This window comes from Paroedura picta, chromosome 2, assembly GCF_049243985.1.
Source record: "Paroedura picta isolate Pp20150507F chromosome 2, Ppicta_v3.0, whole genome shotgun sequence".
NCBI lineage: Eukaryota > Metazoa > Chordata > Lepidosauria > Squamata > Gekkonidae > Paroedura > Paroedura picta.
This window is the reverse complement of record NC_135370.1, coordinates 97,946,813-97,970,211: the sequence shown is the minus strand read 5'-3', so window position 1 is coordinate 97,970,211 and position 23,399 is coordinate 97,946,813. Positions and strand designations below refer to the sequence as shown.

General features: G+C 43.5%; 1 protein-coding gene and 1 long non-coding RNA gene across 3 annotated transcripts in view; one reads left to right on the top strand and one right to left on the bottom strand.

The window, feature by feature from the left end:
• Window positions 1-23,399, top strand: part of GALNT18 (polypeptide N-acetylgalactosaminyltransferase 18) — a 425,513-nt gene that overhangs the window by 131,938 nt on the left and 270,176 nt on the right. The window lies entirely within an intron of this gene.
• LOC143828754 (uncharacterized) lies at window positions 6,453-21,897 on the bottom strand. Its single transcript, XR_013227851.1, has 2 exons — window positions 21,597-21,897; window positions 6,453-6,732 (listed from the first exon to the last, which is right to left on the bottom strand). It is a non-coding gene; the product is annotated as an uncharacterized LOC143828754 (long non-coding RNA).

The following is a 23,399-nucleotide window of genomic DNA, read 5'->3' as shown; positions in this document are numbered from 1 at the left end:
ATAGATACCTGAATAGCACATTATGTTTTGGGATTTTTGCTGCTGGCTGATGTTATTAATAGTATCCAGAGATCTTACAGCCCTTCTATTAGTGCCATTCAAAGTACTGGCAATAGGATAATCCCTATGCAGATTTATAATAATTATGATCAGTAATTCTGACACTGACATTTCGGAAGTAGTGAAGATAGAAATGAGAGTTATACTTTGTGTTGGTTTTGTATTGAATTATTTGTTCATTTTATGGTGTGATTTTATAGTCATACAGTATGGTTTTTGAAAAAAAGAAAAGCTAAACAGCATAACATTTCATTTCATTTCATGCCCACATTTTTAGCATAGCCAATTATATTGACTATGATGACAGGATTCTTCTAAGGATGCTTTTATGGCCGTAGACTAAAATCCTCCCCCCTTGAACTTTTAGTCAAATTTTATCAAGCAGAGAGACGTGCCAATCTAAAATTAACTTTTTTAGGTAGTGAGGTTGATGTTTTGTTTCTAAATGTAACATTCCTGGTCTAATCTCTGAGTGACAGAACATGTCGCATCTTTCCACAAATACAATATGATGATGAGAAGCTCTTGAAATGGTAGGGATTGAAAATATGTTGGGCTGCAGCAGGGGATGGGATTTATAGGAGGTTCATCTTGTCTCTCTGCTTGCCAGTCAAAATCACAAATAAAGGAGAGAGTGCATTTGTATAAAGCAGCTTGCATGGTTTTACTTCAGTTTGCCAACTATACTTGCCAGTCTTGTGGTGAGATCCCTCCTCTTCCTAGATCAGGCCCTTCCTCAGCCTGCACCCCCAAATCTCCAGGTGTTTCCCAGGTTGCATTTGGCAACCTTAACAATAACCTAACCTATGAGGTAGACTTATCTCCTAACTGTCCTTTTTCTTGGAGCATCATATATATATATATCTGGAACCACCATTTCAGTTCCTAGCTCTTCAACTGGTTTGCTTTGTTCCTTTGAGCAAGTGCATCTCTATACCTTAGCCTCAACTTGCCATTGAGAGAAAGTATATAACACTTTGTATATTAACAAGTGCTATTATAATAATCACCTTTCCACAGCCTGTTTCCTATTTATGTGCCTAGTTGTGCATAAGACTAGTTAACCTTTAAGCAGATTCTTGGAAGGTAGACAAGTTTCATTTGCTTACATTAATCATCAGGAAATTTATATACCAGAATTCATTTTTCATTCACTGACTCTCTTCAGATTAATGAGCTTACATAATCATTTTCAGATGGGAAAATGTCATTGCGTGGTGACTTTTCCCCTGTTAGTCATTTCTAAAGTCATCGCTAGTTAAATTCCATTTGAAATTTATTTTTTAACATTATCAAACTGACATGGCAGATTAATTATTCATGCAAGAATGACAGGAAATACTGAATTCTGTCAGAATAACCATTTAAGTCCACCCTGAGAATCTTATAAGGCCCTACACTTAAATCACAGCCAAAGACTGCCAGGGGAAATTGTGGTGCAATATTCCCTTCTGGGCAAAGTTACTGAGGACTTGTTTCCACAGGGGAGCCTCTTGATCTCATGTAGCCCATACTCCTCAGCCAGCATCCTGTACTGCTCTTTCTGCATGTGGAAGTGCTTGATCTACTGAAACACTTTGCTCTCTTTATAGAGTTACAGGACACCATTCTCAAAACTTCATCTGACAGAAAGCAAGAGCCCTATCAAAGACATTCTGGAACCTCCTGCTCTTCCACAAGGAAATCGCTTCATTGTGTAGTTTCTCTTTGACCTTTGAATCTTGTTCTTGTGCTCAGTTCTGAAGGCAGAGCTCTAACAGCATCTCCTTTGGAGAGTGAGGCTGCAGCTCTTACCTGTGCTCTAGGAAGGCTTGCATGGTGGTTGTGATTGCATCATCATTAGTGAATCCTGTTTTCTGCCTTCCCGTATTTACTCCCTCCCTCTGTAACCCAGCATTGCCAGGTGCTGCAACTACCTTTGGGAAAGTCCCATTGTGTCAGACACCAGAATTTTAACTTTGGAGAGTTGACAACACTAGTTACATGGATACCAATGCAATGAGATAAGAATGTGAAGAAGGCTTTTCATTTTACATCCAGAAATCAGGTACTGATCTAGGAGTCCAAAGCATGTAGGAAGTCAGAGATCAGAAGTAAGATGTTAGCCAACTAACGGAGAGTTACAACAAGAAAACAAGCATGTGGATTGAGGTATCACATTATTGAAGTGATTTGAAAGTTTAAATTGAACATAGGCTGGAGTCCAAAAAGCTGCTAAGGCTTTTACAAAAGGGGCTTGTGTGAGTCCAGTAGACTGTTTCACTTATCTTTGACCAACTGGCTCACAAGCCATGTTACTTTTGAAAATCAATTTATATGGGGCGTAGGTGGTGTTTTTGAGGGAAAACAAGCTGAAAACACCCTTAGGCTCATGGAGCTCAATTTTTTATATCCTAGCCATAGCATATAACTGCAGCCTTTTGTGGACAGGAAGTACCCTGCCAGAAAAAATGAAGCAAGTTTATACAGCTAGGTGAAGGGAGCTTTGGATCCCATCTGGTCTTGAGAGATGATCAGACTCCAGTCATTCCTACCAGAACAAGCCTTGATTAGGTTGGTAACCTATTTGCTATGGAATGTGGCATTAATAGCATCATGAAATAGGTTTTCTTTCAGCAGGTTCAGAACAGTAAGTTCATAGTGTTCTGGTTCAAGGCAAAAGGAACACATAGCCCACAGTATTTTGAATGTTCTCTTTGTGTCTATGTATATTCCATGCCATTGCTTGAATATAATGACACATACATATGATATATGGACTTCATATCTGGTAAATGATATGGTATAAACAAAAAACACAAACACACTGTTGGGACTGTGCAACAGCAAGTACAAAATACAATGGAAGGCTACATAAAATTAATGAAAATGGAACCTCCAAAAAATCAGTGCCAATAATCTATGCACTATGCACAAATACTGAGAGTCAATGCCTATCACCTCTTTTTGCATTCTAATTTTTTGACAAGTTTTTCTCCCCTAGGTAATATAAAGTCCTCATAGAGAAGTGCCAAGTGACTTTGAACAAGCTATGGAGTGTCCATTCAACCAAGCAGATGCGGGGGCTGTGTATAACCACAGACAGGCTCACAGGTTTGCAGTCTGTTTCACTGAGGCTTCTTCATGCATATTGCAGCAGCCAAACCTTGATATTACATATGTTCCATTCATCATGCAGCTTTGATCTTCTATCAGATTGATCTGGCAGCATGGCTCCTTCCTTACGCAATAGAAAAAACTAGCCTTCCAGACGGTCTTCAGACCTGCATGCTGAAGCTCACTGCCAGTTCGATTAAGGTTGCATATTGAATATCAAGCTAGGCACTTCTCTATGAGGACTTTATATCATCTACTAGGGGTGAAGAACTTGTAAAATGGAATGGAATAGAAAAAGAGATGGTAGTTATTGTCAGTATTTGTGCCTAGTGTAAGATTATTGGCACTCAATTTTTGAAGGATGTTTGTATTACATTTTCATTAATTTTATATAGCCTTGTATTGTGTTTTGTTCTTGCTGTTGCAAGGGTTATGATATGGCACTCGGTAGCCATTTTAGCCATAAAGCTCTGAAGATCCACATGAACTAATAAGACACTACTGCCTCCTCATTCAACTAAATTTATAGAATAACTCATATAACTAGAATACATTCTACTAAATTTCTGTCTCAGGAAATTGAGGTTTCTCACGTCTTTTAGAGCAGTGGTCCCCAACCACCGGGCAGCAGCCTAGTGCCGGGCCGCGAAGGGCCCTGGCACTGGGCCGTGGCTCCCTGCCTCTGCAGGGCCGCCCGCAGCCGCGCATGCACATTTGCACTATGCGCGGCCGCAAACGCGCATTCATGGCCGCAAACGTGCATGTGCAGGACCACCACGCATGTGAGTGCCGCGCATGTGTGGCCGGGCAATCACACTCCCTGCCGCCGTCGGTCCGCAGACTGGAAAAGGTTGCAGACCACTGTTTTAGAGTACTGTGCCCTTTCCTGGTTTGGGAGGGGGGCTTAGAAAATGAGCTGATTATTTGCTTGTCGGGATGAAGGTGGTTCTGAGTTCATTTTCATCTAAGAGGCTGTCATGCGGTGACCACTGCATTCACTGATTCTTCTGTTTGCTTTATTTCCCCAAGATTGTTCAGTGCATTGTACCACTAAGTGTTTGTCTCCATCCTCATCTGTTCTTTGGGGCCACTTCTCAAGCCTGGCCCCTCTTGCTAGATAAAGCTGCTTTTGGCTGAACTCCTCCTCTTTGCGTCTGCTTCTGATCTTGGGGTACTTGTGGACTGCAAGCTAAATGTGGACTGCAAGCTAAACAGTGTGATGTGGTGGTAAAGAAATCTTGTGCTGTATCAGCAAAGTAATCACATCAAATCAAATCACATCCAAATCCCAAGATGCCATAGTTCTTCTGTATGCCGTATTGTTCAGACAACAGCTGGGTTACTGTGTGCAGTTTTGGAGGCCTCACTTCAAACAGTATGTGGTCAAAATAGAGAGGGTACAGAGGACTGCAGCAAGGATGACCCAAGGCCTGGGGACCAAGCCCTATGTGGAAAGGCTGAGGGACTTGGGAATGTTCAGCCTGGAGAAGAAGAGGTTGAAAGGGGACCTGATTACTCTCTTTAAGTATTTGAAAGATCATCACTTAAAGGAAGGCAGGTAGCGGTTACTGTTGGCAGCAGAGGACAGGAGTTTCTCCTTATAGCGGATGGTCAGTTAAGCACAGACTGACAGGTTCTATCAGAATCAGACTCAGAATACTGGCTCTCTCTCAGCACAACTAGAATATGAGAAGATTCTTAACCCTTCACTTACTGTTGCTGTTACTTCAGCACTCAGAGCCTGTCTTTCAAAATGCTGTCCATCACTCTACCCTGACACTAATAATTACTCTCTATCATAATCTAGGATGGCTGGTGTGAGTTGGACACAAGTACCCTTCTTCCTTATCAGTGTTGTTTGGAGTCTCTTGATGGAAGACCTGTTTAAAATTAGATGGATTAATGGTTTAATGCCCATTCTGTGTCTGGTAATGCCAGTGTTTCTCCATTTCATGAGTAGCATTGTTTGCCAAGAAATGCTCAGACATAGACATCCCATTATTCTTCATTTTGTTTCTCTAATAGATCTTTGTTTCACCCTCTGTTGTTTCCATTTCATATACAGAATTACTTCCATTAGCAGAAGCAGTAATTCACCGAGCGTAAGATTTACTTACAGTACAGCTGTGCTGCTTTGATTATACCATCTGCCTTGAGTGTGGACAAACCAATTTCCTGCAGCCACTGCACTGCAGGAGAGGGTTTTCTTAAGACACCCAAATCTTCATTTATGCAGCAATACATTTACATTCTTTATAATGCATCAAGTGCTAAGAAAACTAATAGTATTAGTAAATATTTGGTGATCACTCTAGGCCTTCATTTCCAAACTGTGATGCTAGAATTTTGTTAGCATTGTAATTAGCAATTCTACTCACCAAATTTATTTCCCTTTCCCTTTTAGATTGATAACCCAATTCAGCATTTTAAAGTATAGCCAACAAACTCTGGGCACTTAGAGTAGCATCATGTATCTTTCTCAGTTCTCTATCTGAATTGCTACAGTTCTTAATTCATATTTGTTATTTTGGTATATTGCAATCTAATCAAAATGCCAATGAAACAAACATGCCCCCCTCCACTTCTTGAAATGTTTGCTCATGCCTGGTGTTTTTCCAAATTGGCTGTATGAAATTTGTTGTTCTGATGTTGTGAAGCAAATATGTCTCATTAATAGCTTGGTATAGTGGTTAGGAGTGTGGACTTCTAATCTGGCGAGCTGGGTTTGATTTCATGCTCCCCCTCATGCAACCAGCTTCGTGACCTTGGGATCGCCATAGCGCTGACAGAGCTGTTCTGACTGAGCAGTAATATCAGGGCTCTCTCAGCCTCACCCACCTCACAGGGTGTCTGTTGTGGGGAGAGGAAAGGGAAGGCGAATGTAAGCCACTCTGAGACTTCTTCGGGTAGAGAAAAGTGGCATATAAGAACCAACTCTTCTTTATCTTGAATCAAAGCATTATGGTTGTTTCCCCTCATTTTTTTGAGCAAAGTCAAGCTGATAGCAGACAATACCTTCTTATTAACACAGCAGCTTATTTGAAAGATACTTTGAGATGCACTCAGCCGAACATTGCATTGTGTTTGCTGTAAGCAAAACTCTAGAGAATCAGCCATCCAGGACTTGGATTCCTCGGAGTCATATAGCAGACATAAAGCTTGAAATGAGTAACTGTTAAAATTGTCAGAAACATGTATTACTCATGGCTATATTTCATGAGAAGAAAATAACAAAAGGGGGGGGGGGGCAACCTGAAAATCAAGTCAGGAACCTAAAAGGTTGAGCAGCTAATACATGAAATAAAACACAACTATTTATTACACAATGCACACAATGCCTTATAAATGTATTGGTAACAGAGATGAATTTTCATTGAGAGTATAGTGCTTAGAGTGTCAGACTAGGTGCTGGGAGACAGAGCTGAATCCCCAGACTGCCATGGAAGCTTGCTGGGCATCTTAGAGCCCATCCCATCACCTCAGCCAGACCTGTCTCCCAGTGTTGCTGGGAGGAACAAGTGGAGAAGGGCAGAATGTTTAAGCCATTTTGGATCACCACTGGGAAGAGAGAGGGATCTAAACAAAGTAAACAAATCAATATATAGTCACCGTGTTGGCCAAAAAGCCAGAGCAACAATACAAAGTAAAATTCAAATAACCAACAAGATAAAATTTGAAAAAAATGAAGTAAAGTAAAATAATGTTTGTAGAGGGATAGAATGTGCACAGTGGGTGCTGTTTGCTCAAATGATCAGTTTCAGCCATTGGGAAATTTGTGTTGGCAGTTGTTGGTAACAATCTAGAGATCTGCATACGCACTAGGCTCTAAGCACACTGCGTAGCTCTGGGATTCCACCTGTAAGAGCCTGTTTTATTTTCCCTTATGGTACAAATAATTGATCTTCTGAATTAATTTAAACTTTATTTCTGAGCAAATGGGGGGGAAAGCTGCCTGGGATTCTAGTTTATGGAGAGGGGCTTTGCTGTCGCGTCTTTCAAACTGGAGTCTGCCTAGGCCTTTTGCTAGGATATAAGATCGAGGGTAGCTGTGTTAGTCTCTTGCATCTAAAATAAACAGGAATCCTGTGGCACCTCAAAGACTGCCATGTTTTATTCAAGCTTTCATGGACACCATCATGTCTGTATAATGGTTGTTACTAAGTGGCTATAAAAATATAAACAGCAGGACCAAAGAGCCAGGAAATACCAAGATTATTATGAACTAGGGGCAAAGCCCGTTGTCTCTAAGAATACAACGGGTGCTAGAGCTTGGCAGTGGGAAGAGGAAGGGGAGGAGTTGTCCAGTCTGTAAGGGCATGGGGTTGTCATGTGTGTTGTGTGGGAGGTTGTGGTGGCATGGTGGCAAATGAAGCCATGGGTGTGGAGATATGGGTGTCAAGAACCTGTGGTGTGGAATGTTCGTTGATTGTGGGAGAGGACTGACCTTTGGGAATTGTGGCATAGTGGTTACAGATGAGCTTTCCAGAGCCATGTCCTCAGATATGTGAAGGGAAAATCAGACTGGAGACTCTTCTTAGGGGAAGATTACATGGCAACCAATTCCCCCCAGTTCTGCGTCATTTCCCTTCTTGTGTGAATTAGGCCACATTCACCGAAATGCCCCTCTGCCCTAATACACATAGGGTAGTCACAGTACACAGGTGTCCACCCTGTTCCTTCTGTCTCCCATATTTTCACTGTTGGTAAAATGTTATGTGCCCACATGCTTCTTTCATGGTTGCTCCTTAGAAGAACGGATTTTTGTACCCTATTGCTTACTACCCAAAGGAGTCTCAAAGCGGTTTACAAACACCTTTTCCATTTGTCTCTCCACAATAGTCAACCTGTGAGGTATGTAGGGTTGTGAGAGATCTGAGAGAACTGGGAATGGGCCGCAGTGATCCAGCAGGCCTCAGGTGTCTCAAAGCATTTTCCAATCGTCTTCCCCTTCTCTCCCCATAGCAGACTCCCCATGAGGGAGGTGGGGTAGCGAGCCTCACAGGGAAGCTGGCAACCCTAAGAGGAAGACTGTCTGTGCACAGCCGTCTTGACCTTAGTAAGGTTTTTAATACTGTTTTTTTATTTGCCAGGCCAAGGTTATTTGCCAGTTACTATTTCAGTTACGATCTGTCTCCATACATTTACTTGTTCTCTATTTAGTTTCAGGCTGTAAATATTTATTTAGATCTTCCTGCACTTTCCAGACTCAGAGGACTGATGCTGGTCTGCCTGTCTGCGCCCCAGAATACAAACAGTTGCTGATAAGGGCTGGCCATAACCTATAGGCCAGGAGGGATACTCCTGCACCACTCCCTACCAACTGCAGGCAAAAATGGCTCATTTGAAGGCTGGACTCTGAGGCATTGTACGATTTTGAAGTCCCACCTCCAAACCTCCAGGAATATTTCCAACCCAGGGGTAGCCAACCTACAGGTGTGGCCTGGAGAGTTCCTGGAATTACAGCTCACCTGCAGAGTATAAAGCTCAGCTCCCCAGGCAGAAAGGGCTACTTTGGACAGGGTTGTGGTAGAGAAGAAACATTTAAGGCTTCCCACACAGGTTGTTGTTGAATTGAAAGACTTGAGGCCTACTGCACAGGGTTGTTATGCAGATGAAACAGGAGACAAAAGAACCAGCTTCCTCTGCAGAATAATGCTGTGCAGTGGCCTCAAATCTGCAGAGGGTTGCAAAGAAGAAAGACACATAGCTTGGCTGTGTCTAACCCCCGGCCAGAGCAGGATTTTAAGTGAGAAGGGTTTTTTTCTGTAGCCTCCCTGTCAGGCAACTGTTTGGCATAAGGGGAAAGTCCCCACCCCCCTCAAAAGGAAGGCCCTCAGACACCCCTGCGTTGCTCTTGGAAAGGCCTCCTTCCCTCAGTCAGGGCCTGTCAGAGGCTCCTTCGCAGCAGGCCTGAAGGGGGGGGAGGGGAGCACTCTGCAGCCTCCTGCCAGCTCTGTCAGGGTTCTGAGGCAATTTGCAGTTGGACATGACAGTTAGGACAGCCTTGGGGCGAAAAGGGCTGGTGCAGCCTGTCTAAGCCTCTGTTCTCATCCCCCTTGGCAGCCCTGCTGACCTCCTCTCCCTTTGGTGGTCAGGAGCAGACTGGCAGCCAGACTGGGCTGGGTGAATGGAATTTCTTGTCTGTCCTGGTGAGGGGCCAATAGGAAAGCACTTTGCGTGCCTCCCCATTGGCTGCTTGGCCCTGGATGGACACTCGGAGGGCCCAATCAGGAGCCCTCTGATTGGGCCCTCTGAGTTTTTATCCTGGACAGGGCCCGCCCTAACTCCTCCCCAGGTGGCCTTACTCTTTTATTTAATAGGACCCTGTCCTATTTAAAGATACTAATAATGGACAGTCTTCTTAGTTTTCTAACTTTGTTAACATCTGTAATGGCTGGAAGACGTTTTGTATCATATTTGAATCATGCATAGTTATGTCTTGTTATGTACTTCATGGCCCTTTGACCCTGCTGGGTTTTTTTCATATATAATAGTCTGCCTAGTGAGTATCACACTGCATCTGAAGAAGAGGGTCTTCTCTAGAAAAGTTTATTCTACAATAAAACCTTGTTAATGTTTAGAGTGCCACAATTCCTGTTTATTGCTGCTTCTAACATTTACTGCAAGACATACAGAGCACTAAAAGGACAGTCTGAACATTCTTTTTCATTTATTGCATTTGTATGTATCTTCCCCTTCTTTCAAGATGTTCAGGAAGGAATACATAGCCATGCCCATTTCATCCTTACAAAAGTTTTGTGAGTTAAGTTAGACTGCAATTAAGACAGACAGACAGACAGACAGACAGACCTTTTCCACACCAGGAATTCAGCCTGACTCACCGCTCATCTAGGATAGGGCCAAATTCCTGCTTTTAAATTACATTGGTGCCAACTCAAGCCCTCAGTTGGCCCGCAGCAAGGGAACACAGGCCTCATAGTTGTGTATGTCAGGCCTAGGCTGTCCAGAAGGGGGCTGTCCTGGTCCAGTTTCTCCTCACCCTTGCCTACAATACCACATTGTTAAGATTTTTTTTTGATGTCCCAGGTTGCTCTGTTGTGCAGCATGGTGGAGCCACCTGGGGCATTTTTAAAATTTGTAATAACATGTGATTGCATAACATTCTTACAATTCTTTTTCAATGGTCCACTCCACCCTGCAGCATGGTCAAAACTCAATGCACCAGCTGCCTCATGCGGGAGCACAAAACTGGGATGGATGGGGTGCAGATGACCAAATGCTCCTCCATGCTGGAGCAGGGTCTATCTGCCCCATGCTGGAAACCAGGTGGCAGTGTGGCGTGGTGCCTCCAATGTGGTAATGGTCTGCGAGAGAATGTCCCAAGGTTACCCAATTAAATTATCACTGGTGATATAAATCTAGTCCAACACTCTAGCCACCAGACCTTATTGACCTTATAATAAGTTGGAAAACAAACTTTCAATAAAAAGAATTTTTGTGTGTGCATCCAAGAGTACACTTTCAGATGGCCTTTTCTGGAAGCATAATTATGTATTGGAGTATGGAGTGCCAGCCTCCAGGTGTGACCTGGGGATCCCCTAGAATTAAGCTAGTCTCCAGACTGAAGAGATCAGTTCCCCTGGAGGAAACGGCTGCTTTGGAGGGTAGGCTCTATGGGACTCTATCTAGCTGAGGTTCCTGTCCTTCCCAGGTAGCATCCCCAAATCTCGAGGAGTTTCATAACGTGGAGCAGGCAACCCTAGCCACTGCTGGTGGCCAGGGTGACCAGGTAATCCTAATTGGAGCAGCAGCTGCTACTCCTCTCCCCAAGAGAGCATAGGGTTGATGTCCTTCTATGAGCATTGGCTCAGTTCTGATAAAACACTTAGCTTTTCTTGTTTATCATTTTAAAATATAATTATTGTTAGTAGTTGGTTCCCTCAAACATGTGAAATTTGTTTCATTTTGGTATATCTTGTGCCATCTACAGCATGCTCAATAGAAAAAAAATTATTTTGCATGTTTAGGCAGGAGAATTGTCTGGACATAAACCTGTTCACACATATTATCTCATAATTTACTGAAACCAGATCTTTATACATTGGCTTCAGATACTTCTCTCTCACTCAAGCATTCTCTTAACCAAAAACATATGGCATTTGTTCTATATACGAAACAGTAAGCTTATCAGAACTGAATGTGGTGGAAATTTCAGTGTCAAGAAGTTTGGTAAAACAAAAGCTGAGGAATGTCAAATGAAAATACAGAAGGGGTAGGTTTACTAGAAAACATTCATTTGCCAAACAGTTGAAGTGATAAAATGTATAACTTTTTCAAATTTGAACATCTGAGATTATTCTTTATGCAAAAGATCTTTTATGATTTATTTTGGAACCTCAGTCTTCTTTTCTTGCATTATTAATGAATAATAACTTTGGAAAGTTGCCTAGTTATTCGATTAACTGGCCAAAATCAGACTTGGTGCCACTGGAAGGCAATATATCATGGAATGTATTTGACTGTTGATGTTTCTCATGGTTCCCAGTTGTCATTACCTATCTTGGAATACTGCTTCCTAGAGATATTATGCATATGGCTATACTAAATTTTAACAAGCTAAGTGCATCTTCGGAGCTGGACAGATGGGCAACTTTAAACCTGCCTCGATGAGGTAAAGTCAAGTACACTTAAAATGAATATTATTCCTAGGATTATTTATATTTTATGTGTAATCCCTATACCTTGCAGATATATTCATAAAATTAATAAAAATTAACATGATGGGCCAAACCAGATCTAATGATTGGGAAGAAATATTTTTTTTATGGAAGCTCCCTTTTATAGGCCCTGCAAAATTATGGGAGCTCAGGAAGGGCCCTGATCTCTTCAGGGAGCACGTTCCACCAGGTGGGGCCAGGATAGAGAAGGCTCTGGCCCTGTCTGAGGCCCAACATGCTTCTTTGGGGCCAAGGATCCCCAACCAGTTGTTGGTGGCAGAACATAATGCACTTTGGGGGGGGAGGGTATAGGCAGAGAAACAATCTCTCAGATACACTGGGCCCAGACCGCATATGGCCTAGAAGATGATTACCAGAACTTTAAGCCTGATCCAGAATTCAACTGGGAGCCAGTGAAGTTGTTGAAAGTCAGGCTAGATGTGGGACCTACATGGTGTATTTGTGAGGATACTGGCTGCAGCATTCTGAAACAGTTGCAGTTTCCAGGAAGGTTAGGGGAAGGCCTGCATAGACTGAGTTACAGAAGTCCAGTCTAAAGGTGACCGTTGCATGGATCACTGTTGCTAGATGTTCTTGGGCCAAGTAGGGTGCTAGTAGCTTGCCCTGGCGCAGATGGTAGAAGGCCTGCCGTGATATTCTCATGACCTGTGCCTCCATGGAAAGGGAGGCATCAAGAATCACACCAGGTTCCTGGTGGAGTGAGCTACTGAAAGTTGCACTCCATTCAGGTTGGGTAGGCATACTTGCTTGCTTGGAACCTTCCTGCCCAGCCACAGGACCTCCATCTTTGAAGGGCTGAGCTTCAGATGACTCGAATTGAGCCACCTCATCACTGCTTCCAGGCATCTGGCTAAGGATTCAGGGGGATAATCAGGGTGTTCATCCATTAGGAGGAAGAGCTGAGTGTCATCTGCATATTGGTGACATCCCAGCCCAAACTTCCACACCAGTTAAGTAAGAGAGCACATGAAGATGTTTGTTAAATAGGATAGGAGAGAGGACTACCCCTTGTGGGTCTCCACATGTGAGCTGATGACATCTAGATACTCTCTCTCCTATAGCTACCCTCTGTCTGCAATCCTGGAGAAAAAGAGATCAGCCATTTGAGGGCTGTCCCCTATGTTAGCGATCCCCAACCTGTGGGCCGCGGACCACATGTGGTCCTACGACTAATTGGAGGTGGGCCCCGAAGGACGCCTTTCCCCCCCCCCCCGGGCCTTTACTTCATCCCCCCCCCCCGGCCCTTTACAACACACTTCGGGTGTCATTGTCTCCCATCACTCCCAGATGGGACTATCTCGTTGCAGAGAAACAAGCTCAGGGTTCCCATTGATTTGTCATTGTCATGAGTTAAAATTTCCATGAAAAGAAAATGTTCCTTATGTTCATTGTTGTGGCGTGTCTGTATCTTACTTTGAAGGTACCATAGCGATCAGAGAGCGTTAGGGCAGTGGTTGAGAGTAGAGGAGTAAACTACCCCCCCACACACACCTCAGTAAAAGGCGTTGAGTGGTCCTCAGTAAAAGGCGTTGAGTGGTCCCCGGTGAGTGGTCCCCGGCGTTGAGTGGTCCCCGGTGATAAAAAGGTTGGGGACCACTGCCCTATATCCTGGTATTGTCAAGGCATTGCGCTAAGAGTTTATGTTCAACTATATTAAATGCTGCTGAAAGTCTAGCTGGCAGTGGATGTCATCCATCTGGGCTACTAGCATTGTTTCTACCCCATGGCCCGGCTGGAAACCCGACTGGAATGTGTCAAGGAAAGTTTCCTCCAGGAATGTTGATATCTGATCCACAGCAGCCCTTTCAACCAGCTTCCCCAGAAATGCTAAGTGTGAGAGAGGGCGGTAGTTGTTGGGCTCCTGCAGGTCCAGGGATGTTTTTTTCAGCAATGGGTGCACCACTGCCTCTTTTAATCCTTAAAGTCTATGCCTACGCTGTGAATCTTAAGTGGAGACCTATGCAGTAGAAAATATATATATATCTAGGATATACTGGACACCACAGTGACTTTTTAATTAAGGAATTAGTAAAGTAAATTGCCAGCATTGTAACCTACACATATACTTTGGGTTTATCCAGTTCTTTGTTTTTTCTGGGAAGAAGCAGCTTCTCATATCTATTTTGTATTAGAATGTTCACTGATATTTGAGGATTCTTATGCACTTTTAAACTAACTGCCTACCTCTTGGAAGTTAACTTGATGGTCAATAGAAACAGACCCTCTGTATCTTACTACAGCTAAAAAACTCATATTACAACACTGGAAAGATAAAGACCCACCTTTGGTAAATCAGTGGACTGAGGACCATAGAAATCTATCAGCATTTAAACACATGTAGATGGCAATTACATATATACTTATTTTTATTGTTTGTTTACAGAAACGTATATGTAGACTTTATTATAATTTTGACTTGTATTTATGTATTTTTAATATATAGTACTTAGTTGTTGGATTGTAAGTTTCTGGCTTAAAAAATAAATTTAAAAATAATTTTTTGAAAAGGCAGCACACAAAATATTTTTTTGTAAAAATTATTGAAGGAAAAGGATAAAAATCTTTGATAAAGGCTGCCTGTAACTTGTCTGCAAGCCTTCCAGCTGTGTGTCACTGAAGCTCAGGGCAGGAGTGGAAAGCCAGAGGACAAGAGGAAATAAGGATGGAAGAAATGGACAAGAGGCAGATGGCTGTAGGCCACAGAGGTGGATCTAAGCAAAGGAGGCGAGGAGAGGCAAGGAATATTTGGTTTGCCCTGAAAGGTATTCATATCCTTCCTTGGTAAGTGGCATCATTAGTCAGGATTCTGTTTCTTATCATTAGTCAGGTTTCTTCAAAACACATTTATGACATCCAGTGAAGTGACATGGACTGAATGTAAATAAGCCAATTACAGCAGCAAATTTTCACAGTTGTGCTTTTAATCTGTGTTGTGTTTAATGAACAAAGAAACTTCTGTTCTATCCAGGTCTATTCTTTCATTTTTAATTACATAATTTATAGTATGTCTTATTGTTTCAAGTATCCAAGTCTTCAAGATGCTTTCAGATAAGTAAAAATATATAGGGAATATTAGATAAACAAATGGCAAAATGGAGTGTCGGACCACAAAGCCCCATGGCATGGACTCAGCCTTACATCATCCGAACCCACTAAAGCAGTGGTCTGAGCAGTGGTCCTTTTTCAGGATGCGGACCGGTGGGGGGGGGAGGGAGATCCAGGTGCGCGACAGCCCATGTGCAAATGTGAATGTGTGGCAGATCCACGCATGCACATTTGTGCCATGCGTGGCCACACATGCACGTGTGCTGCACTTTCACGCATGTGTGACACTTTCGTACTTTCATGCATGCACTTTTGTGCCATGCGTGGCCGCACATGCACATGCGCGGCACTTTCACACATGCACATTTGCGCTCCTGGTGGGGCTGCAAACACGCATGCTCGGACCTGCCGCACATGCGTGTTTGCGGCCACACATGGTGCAAATGCACATGCATGGAACTGCTGTGCATCCGTGTTTGCTCTGGCGGCCACATTTCCCTCTCCCCCCTCCCGCAGAAAGAAGCTTACTGGGCTGCAAGCTAATCGGCTGCTGGGGGGTGCGGGGAGAGGAGTGCGGACTTCTAATCTGGCATGCCAGGTTCGATTCTGCGCTCCCCTACATGCAACCAGCTGGGTGACCTTGGGCTCACCATGGCACTGATAAAACTGTTCTGACTGGGCAGTGATATCAGGGCTCTCTCAGCCTCACCCACCTCACAGGGTGTCTGTTGTGGGGAGATGAATGGGAAGGCGACTGTAAGCCCCTTTGAGACTCCTTCGGGTAGGGAAAAGCAGCATATAAGAACCAACTCTTCTTCTTCTATTTGTTGTCTTCCATTTTTCCAGCATAAGTGGTACTAGGAGTGGTGCTAATTCTCATCTGCTCCTTACTCAAGCCCCGTAACTGGGTCAGTGGGATGGAGAATACCTGAATATCTCACTTAGTTGTATAAGCTCAAATGGCAAATTGTTTTTGTCGTGCAGAAAGACACATTGCATCAGCATATCTGAAAGCCATAAATGGGTGGCATAAAATATACAAGTTGCAAATGGAGAACACAAAAATTCAGTTGTGATATTTATACAGTAATGAGGAATAGGACAGCCAGCCCTATGTTCTGTTTTGTATTATAGTAAACACATACTTGAGGCCCTTCTTTAGCAATAAATTATTTCCATTTTCTGTTTTGTGATAACTGATGATCTCAGCCTGCTTACAAGTATCTTAGTGGTTCCAGACAATTAGAAATGCCACATTATTTTTAGCCACAGCTGTCACAGAGAAATAAATTCCTTGCCCTTTGGCATCTCTCTGGATAATTTTAGGGCCAACTGTAGTTCAGTTGTTCACTTGAAGCGGGATACAGAGAGTGTTCAGTCTCGGTTAATACAAGGTAACTTTATGCAAGTGGTGCTAACCAAACAGCAGTTAGAAAACATGGCCAAAGGGCTCAAAAGAATGGTTATGTATTCCCATGTGGAATTAGAAGCTGAATATCATTCCAAACCACTTTTGCCTGGTCTATTTGTGTTTTTAGTTTGGAAATATGAAATTTACTGAGTGTTGCCATGAAACATCAAAAACTAGAGGCAAGGAATGCCATATGTAAATCTAAGAAAACCTATTTGGTTTTCCGTATGAGGCAAATAGCAGTTGAAATCCAGATAATGATTGAAGGAGTCAAGTCCTCCTTCTCCATGCCCTGGAACCATTCCAAATTGCCTCTCTCACAGCCTTTAGAAAAAACTGTGCAGATTCTGATAACCTATCTCTATAGCACATGTGTAATTTGATCCTTCAGTAACTACTCTACGGAGGAGTGTAGAAATCAATTATATTTCCTAAAATTAAAGAGTCTTCCATTTAAGATCAGGTTTCGAGGATTTTAAATTTCAATCATAGTCCAAGGATTGGAATTTAAGGCTGCACCTGAACCTACGTGCTATGTAGGCAGCACATCAATTGTGCTATCTGACTTTAGTTTTTCATCCTCGTGGCTCCTGTGCAGTCCCATATGGGACTTGTCATGCCAGATACGGAGAGGAGTTAGCAAGCTTTAGAATGCTACCACATCCCCTCACAGAGAGGCTGTCTTTTCCACCCAAAAGTCATATGACGTGGGAGGGGCTAGCACTGCTTCCTCAGTTCTTTTTCTGCTGTTGGCGAAAGGTAAGCTGCCCATCCGTCCTGACTCCCATGGGACACTCATGCCTTCCAGGACATCATCCCGGGTCCCGCTCGGGTCCTTTAAAGTCCCACTTCCCGCAGTGCCATGGCCCAGCTGGAGCCCCCTCCCTGCCTCCCTGCCCCCCGGCCAGCAGGATGGCTGGCAGCAGCACTCTGCCCTAGTTGGCCCTGTGGCTGGCCTGCGCAGATACGCCAGGCAGAAGCCTGCCCTTGGCCCCCACCTGCCCAGCGCCAACCATGCAGGCGGGAAACCGACGGTCCTGCGCTCGAGAGGTTATGGTGAGCAAAGTCGGAGGGGGGGCGCCACTGCTGCCACTGCCACAGCGGCGGCGCATCTTGTCTTACCTCCCTTCAACTCTGGTCACCTTAGTGAAAGGGAACACTACTGCAAGCTGTTCTCACCTCTTACCTGAGGTACTGACCGGAATTCATTTTTCTGAAGAAAAAGAATATTATCTGATTAAGATAAAAGGGAATGGCACCATAATGGGTAGTGTTGTAGACCTGCCAAGGATCTGAGTTTGATGTTTGAGGCAGGATCATAATCCTGCTTTAGCTTCACCCAGTTAGTTCTGAGGCAGCTGCATTGGTTATTGGTTCTGTTCCAGATCAAGTTTAAGGTTCTCATACTGACATGGTCTGGACCCTATATTTGTTCACTGCTTATCCATCTATGCCCCCCACAGTGTGCTTTGCTCTGTGGGTAGTAACAAACTGGTGATCCCTGGCCCTTGGGAAGCACACCTAGCCTCAACCAGGGCCAGGTCCTGGCCCTTACCTGGTGGAAGGAGCTCTTGGATGAGCTGAGGACCCTGATGGAGCTGGCACAGTTCTGCAGGGCCTGCAAGATGGAGCTCTTCTAGCAGGCATTTGGTTGAGGCTAGAGCTTGGAGCATCATTGAGTTCCCTCACACATGCTTCTCTTATGGCCACTGACAACAGTTTTCTACATGGACAAACAGTGGGGTACAGGGTTCCTAAGGTTGTGCAAAGAGGCCACAAATATTTGGTTATTGGCACTAGGAAACAAGGGTAATCTTGTGGCCATTCATATATCTAGTGTCCAAAATACCCTGGTGAAATTAAGCAGAGACCTTACCCATACTCATGAATGGGAGAAACAGCCAATATCTCAACCCTATTTTCCAGCTTTGGGACACCCCAGCTACAGACTTATTCATACCAAGCGTCAATGCCAAATGCAACCTGCTCCAGGGTGGGGGCAGAATGAGGTTCAATGGGGGATGCCTTCAAATTCAGATAGGTGGGTTGTCTGTATTATGCATCCTCCCTTGTATATTTTAATCACAAAAATCTAGGCAAAGAACATACAGTGCATTCTTGTAGCCTCTTGGTGTCCAAGGATAAATTGGATCCCAGTTCTAGCAAAGTTGGCAAGGGTATAAGTTATTCCTCTTCCATTGCCTCCAGATCGCCCACATATAGACCAGGGATTCCCCACCAGGGTTGTAGGGACCCCTGTGTTACATAAGAGCTTCCCAGAGATTACACTACCTTTCCCAGAAGTTTGGATAGAGCTCATTTCCCTGTTGTTCTACAGGCCTTGTCTCTTTATCCACAATGAAAATAGTAAATGTTCGATTAATTTATTGTCTGCCTCCCGCATCTTACTTCTGTGTCCACTTTTGCACATGTTACCATTTCCAGGTTTCTTGAAGTCTGAAAACTATTTCAGGGTTTCTTCCATGGTCAAAAGGTTGAAAGGGGCTAATACAGACAGACATCTTCACACCAATTATGCCAGTTGCATCTGACAGTTTGGCTAACGGTGAAATGATAGAGTTTCAGAAATATTTACAGCATCCAGGAAGCTTCCAACAAGGCACTCTTATACCTATAAGTGGAAGCAATATGTGGTCTGGGATAAAGGTCAATGTATGTGTGGTCTGGGAAATCCTCTAGTAGCTTTTATCCATGAAAGCTAAAAAATCATCCATAAAAGTTCACTTGGCTTTCTTCTATGTGTACCTGTTAATGGTTTGTCTGTGTTTTCCTCCTGTGAAGCTAGGCAGTTCATAAAGGGTCTAATACACCTATATCCTCCAATTCAACAACCAGTTCCATTTGGAGTTGTATTTCTTAACCAATTTCTTAGCCAACTAATTCTTTGAGCCAATGGCTCTGTGCAGTTTATCCTTGTCTTCTAAGACTTCTCTGTCTTATGAACTCCCCTTTTTGCAGGTTCACTGTGATAAAATACTGTTGAGGCCAAGGCTGGAGTTCCTACCTAAGATAGTCTCCAAATTTCAGTTATCTTAAAAGGTTTCCCTCCCAAACCTATCCAATGAAGTTTTCTACATGGACCCTATGATGCACAGATTTTTATACTGTCTGAATAATATGCCCAAATCCAGTCTTTATCTAATTAACCACTGTATATAAAGTTAGATAAATATTTATCCAATCATTCCATCAATGCGACTAGGCTTGAAGGGGTGTTGTGTGTAGTGTTCTATTAATGCATTGGCTGTTTTGATTGTAATGCATCTGTTTTTTATTTCCAGTAGTGTGTGACATTGGTTGATGCTGTTGAATGGGTTGCTTGCTGCATTGTGTGTTGTGAGGCATGTTTGTAATGAGTGTTGGTGTCTGGTCTAGTTTTACTGCTGTTTTTAGTGTATTTCCAGACTTGTTTTATATGTGAAGGGGATGAGTGTTGAGTATGTATGTTGGGTTGTGTGTATCTTGTTTTCAAAGGTGTTGTGGGTAGCAGGGCCACACTTAGGTGTGTATTTGGAGGAGGGCAGGATGCTGTTCCCATTGGCTGCAGAGGAAAGGACACGTAATGGGTTTAAACTACAAGTACAACGATATAGGGTAGATATCAGGAAAAAAAATTCACAGTCAGAGTAGTTCAGCAGTGGAATAGGCTGCCTAAGGAGGTGGTGAGCTCCCCCTCAGTGGCAGTCTTCAAGCAAAGGTTGGATACACACTTTTCTTGGATGCTTTAGGATGCTCTGGGCTGATCCTGCGTTGAGCAGGGGGTTGGACTAGATGGCCTGTATGGCCCCTTTCCACTCTATTATTCTATGATTCTATTAGCATGTGGAGCCCTCCTGCATTTTGCATTGAATTCTGTGTCCTTCCTGTGTGTTGTGGTCCTTGTGTTTGTTGTCTGGTTTGTTTCTCCTTTCTGGGTTTTTTTTGGGGAGGGGGGTCCCCCCCCAATTTGCCATTTTGTGTTTCTTTGCAGGCTGGTGGATGCCAATATCCACTGTCCACTTGGGGATTGCCTGTAATTGGAGTTCATCTGCTGAGAACACAGAACAGTTCCCTGTCATAAAATGGATGCTGCGAAGAGTGGGCTTCATGGCATAGAACTGCACTGAGGTTGTTGTCCTCCCTGTGCATCAGGGCAGAAATGTTCTGTCAATTATTCCCTATGGGAAAGTGTGCTTTTCATCATTTTCTGTGGGTAAGTGTTGTTTGCAGTATTCCATAAGGACAAGCATGCTCCCCATTATTTCCTCTGGACAATATATTTCCCACTATTCCCTATGGGCAGGCGTGCTTCCCATTATTCTCTGTGGGCAAGTGTTCTTTACATTATTCCCTATGGGGAATTTTGTATCCCTTGTGGGCAATCATGTATTGTCTATGGCAGTTGCAGCCCCTAGTTCTAGATTATCCCCATTCTGCCTTTCCGTCCCCCCAAAAGACTGCCAAGGGCACGATCAAATTAAAACAGGAAGTAAGTCACATTTTAAAAGCATTTAAAGTGACTGAAAATGAAGCACTCCCCAACAAACAGGCAAACACAGAACACAGAAGGCAAAAGTATTCCTCCCTTCTCAGATGGCAAAGCTTATTAACCACACAGTCCATGTAGGAAGTGCATGAGTACTCCCACTGGTCAGAAGTTCCGAATTTAAAAGAAAATGATCCTCTAAACATCAATGAGCAAGTCAAAAAGACTTATACCATCCTCCTGCAACAGCTTCTTCTGCCTGTGCTCTTGCTGCATCTCTTTATGGCAATGGCAATTTGTACAGCATGGTGTAGTGGTTAAGAGCAGTTTCCAATATATGGCAAGCTGGGTTTGATTCCCCATTCCTCCACATGCAACCAGTTGGGTTGTTGTTGTTATTATTACTATATTTATATTTATTTCCCACCAATTTTGGCAAAGCCGGCTCATGGCAGGTTACAGGATAAAATATACTCCCCTAAAACCCCAATTTCCCTTAAAATAAACAATTAAAAACTACCCAACAACCGGCAGCAACCAGCATACCCGCCTCGCTAGGAAATCTTGGGCTAGTTTTTCCATATTCCATGCCATTGGTCTCAAATTTGCTTCACTCTGATGATCTTGGAAAGATTGCAGCAAGACCAAGGTGGTATCCATATGTTAGGGGAAAGACAACATCTTTCCAGTCCCAACCACATCAACATTATTTTCCCTGCTGCAATCACCTATGATGGCTACTCCCAAAGCATTCCTCCCTTCTTAGTTTGCAAACCTTATCAGCCCTCCCATCACTTACTTGTAAGTAAACCTTCCCAGAATATGGATGCAAAGCTTCTCCCTGCTGTTGTATCTCTCTGCTGTGTCTCTTGACCTTTTCCTACGACTTAAGAGCAAAACCTACCCCCTCAACAGGGACTCTGCTGGTCTCCTTTCCCACTCTGTGCTTCTCTCCCCATCAGCCCTGCCCCTTTAACCCTCTCAGTGCTGCAGAGAAAGGGGAAAAATCTCCTCTCCAGGAGGAATTGCATGGAGAGCATGACCTGATGGACATCAGGCAGGCTGGGTTTTCTGTCCCAGCAAAGGCTGCCAAGGGTGTGAGCAAATTAAAACATGTATAGCAGGGATAGTCAACCTGTGGTCCTCCAGATGTCCATGGACTACAATTCCCATGAGCCCCTGCCAGCATTTGCTCATGGGAATTATGGGAATTGTAGTCTATGGACATCTGGAGGACCACAGGTTGACTACCCCTGATGTATAGGTATGACTGCCTTTTAAAAGCATGTAAAGCAACAGAAACCCAACCACTGCCCCCCACAAAAACCAGAGAAGGCAACAGCATTTCTTCCTTCTCAGATTATAAAGATAATCTGCCCCTACATGATTTATTCATGAGTAACCTTTCCAGACTCCAACTGCAAGGTTGCATATCTCTGCAGCTGTTTCTGGTCTTCTCCCACAACTCAAGAACAAAGACTCCCCCTCAGCAAGGACTCAGCTGGTCTCCTTTAGCTCTGCCCTTTTAAGCCCCTCAGTGCTGCAGAATAAGGGGAAAGGTCTGCTCTCTAGGAGGAACTGTACCCATATGCTGAATGGGTGGTCTTCAGCATGACTGTCCTCAGTGGTGACCTATGGAGATTAATGGGAATACTCTGAAGTAAGTTGGCATGGCTCCTTTGTTCCCTGTAGCCTTGGAAGGTACAGAGAGTCTTAGCAATCTGCCCTGGTGTGTGTGGGGGGTAGAGTTAAAGGGGCAGCAACCATGTGCTGGTCCCTATGCTGAGAAGGTGAGGGAGGAGTGGGTCTTGAACTAAGGTGACCAGATTGTCCCACTTTTGGAGGGACATCTGGGGGCACCTGGCAAATTGTACTTATGCTGGAATTAAAAATATATATTACAATACTATTTTTGTGTTCTATGCATTCTATGAAAAATTTTGTTGCTCCATATAGACCACATTTCTGATCAAGACCCCCCCCCCTGGTCAATGGTGTCCCGCTTTACCAATTTTAAAATCTGGTCACCTTATCTTGAACGTTCTAATGTACCTTGGTGGGATGTACCTTGGCTCAGAATGTACCTTGGCTCAGAATGTTCAGCATGTCATTGGAAGTACCTATCACTCTTGATAGATAGATTAGATTTTGTTCAGTTGTTTACTCCCAGGTAAGTTTGCTTATGACTGCAGCCTTAGTCCCAGTTCTTTTCTCCTGCTTGTTGAGGATGATTATTAAGAATCCTGTTATAATATGTTTGGAATCTTCAAACCATTGTTATAGTAATTGAAAGCAAATATAATAACAATAACATTTAAAGTTCTGTGCTTTGAAATTTCCCCCTCCCCAACTGAAGAGCCTTTTGAAATGCAAACAATGTCCAGCTTCATACAGAATCCTTACATTTGCACAAGAGTTGAAAGAATTTCCAAGGCAAAAATCTGGGAAAAGTTAAACTAGGTAACAATTCACTTGTTATAAGATTTGGAAAAAAATTAAAAACCAAGAAAACTCTAACCAGTTAATAATTCTGCAAGATGGTTCATTAAAGCAGGCAAGTGCTTAACTAAACAAACCCTTAATTGAAACTGTCAAAAATTGA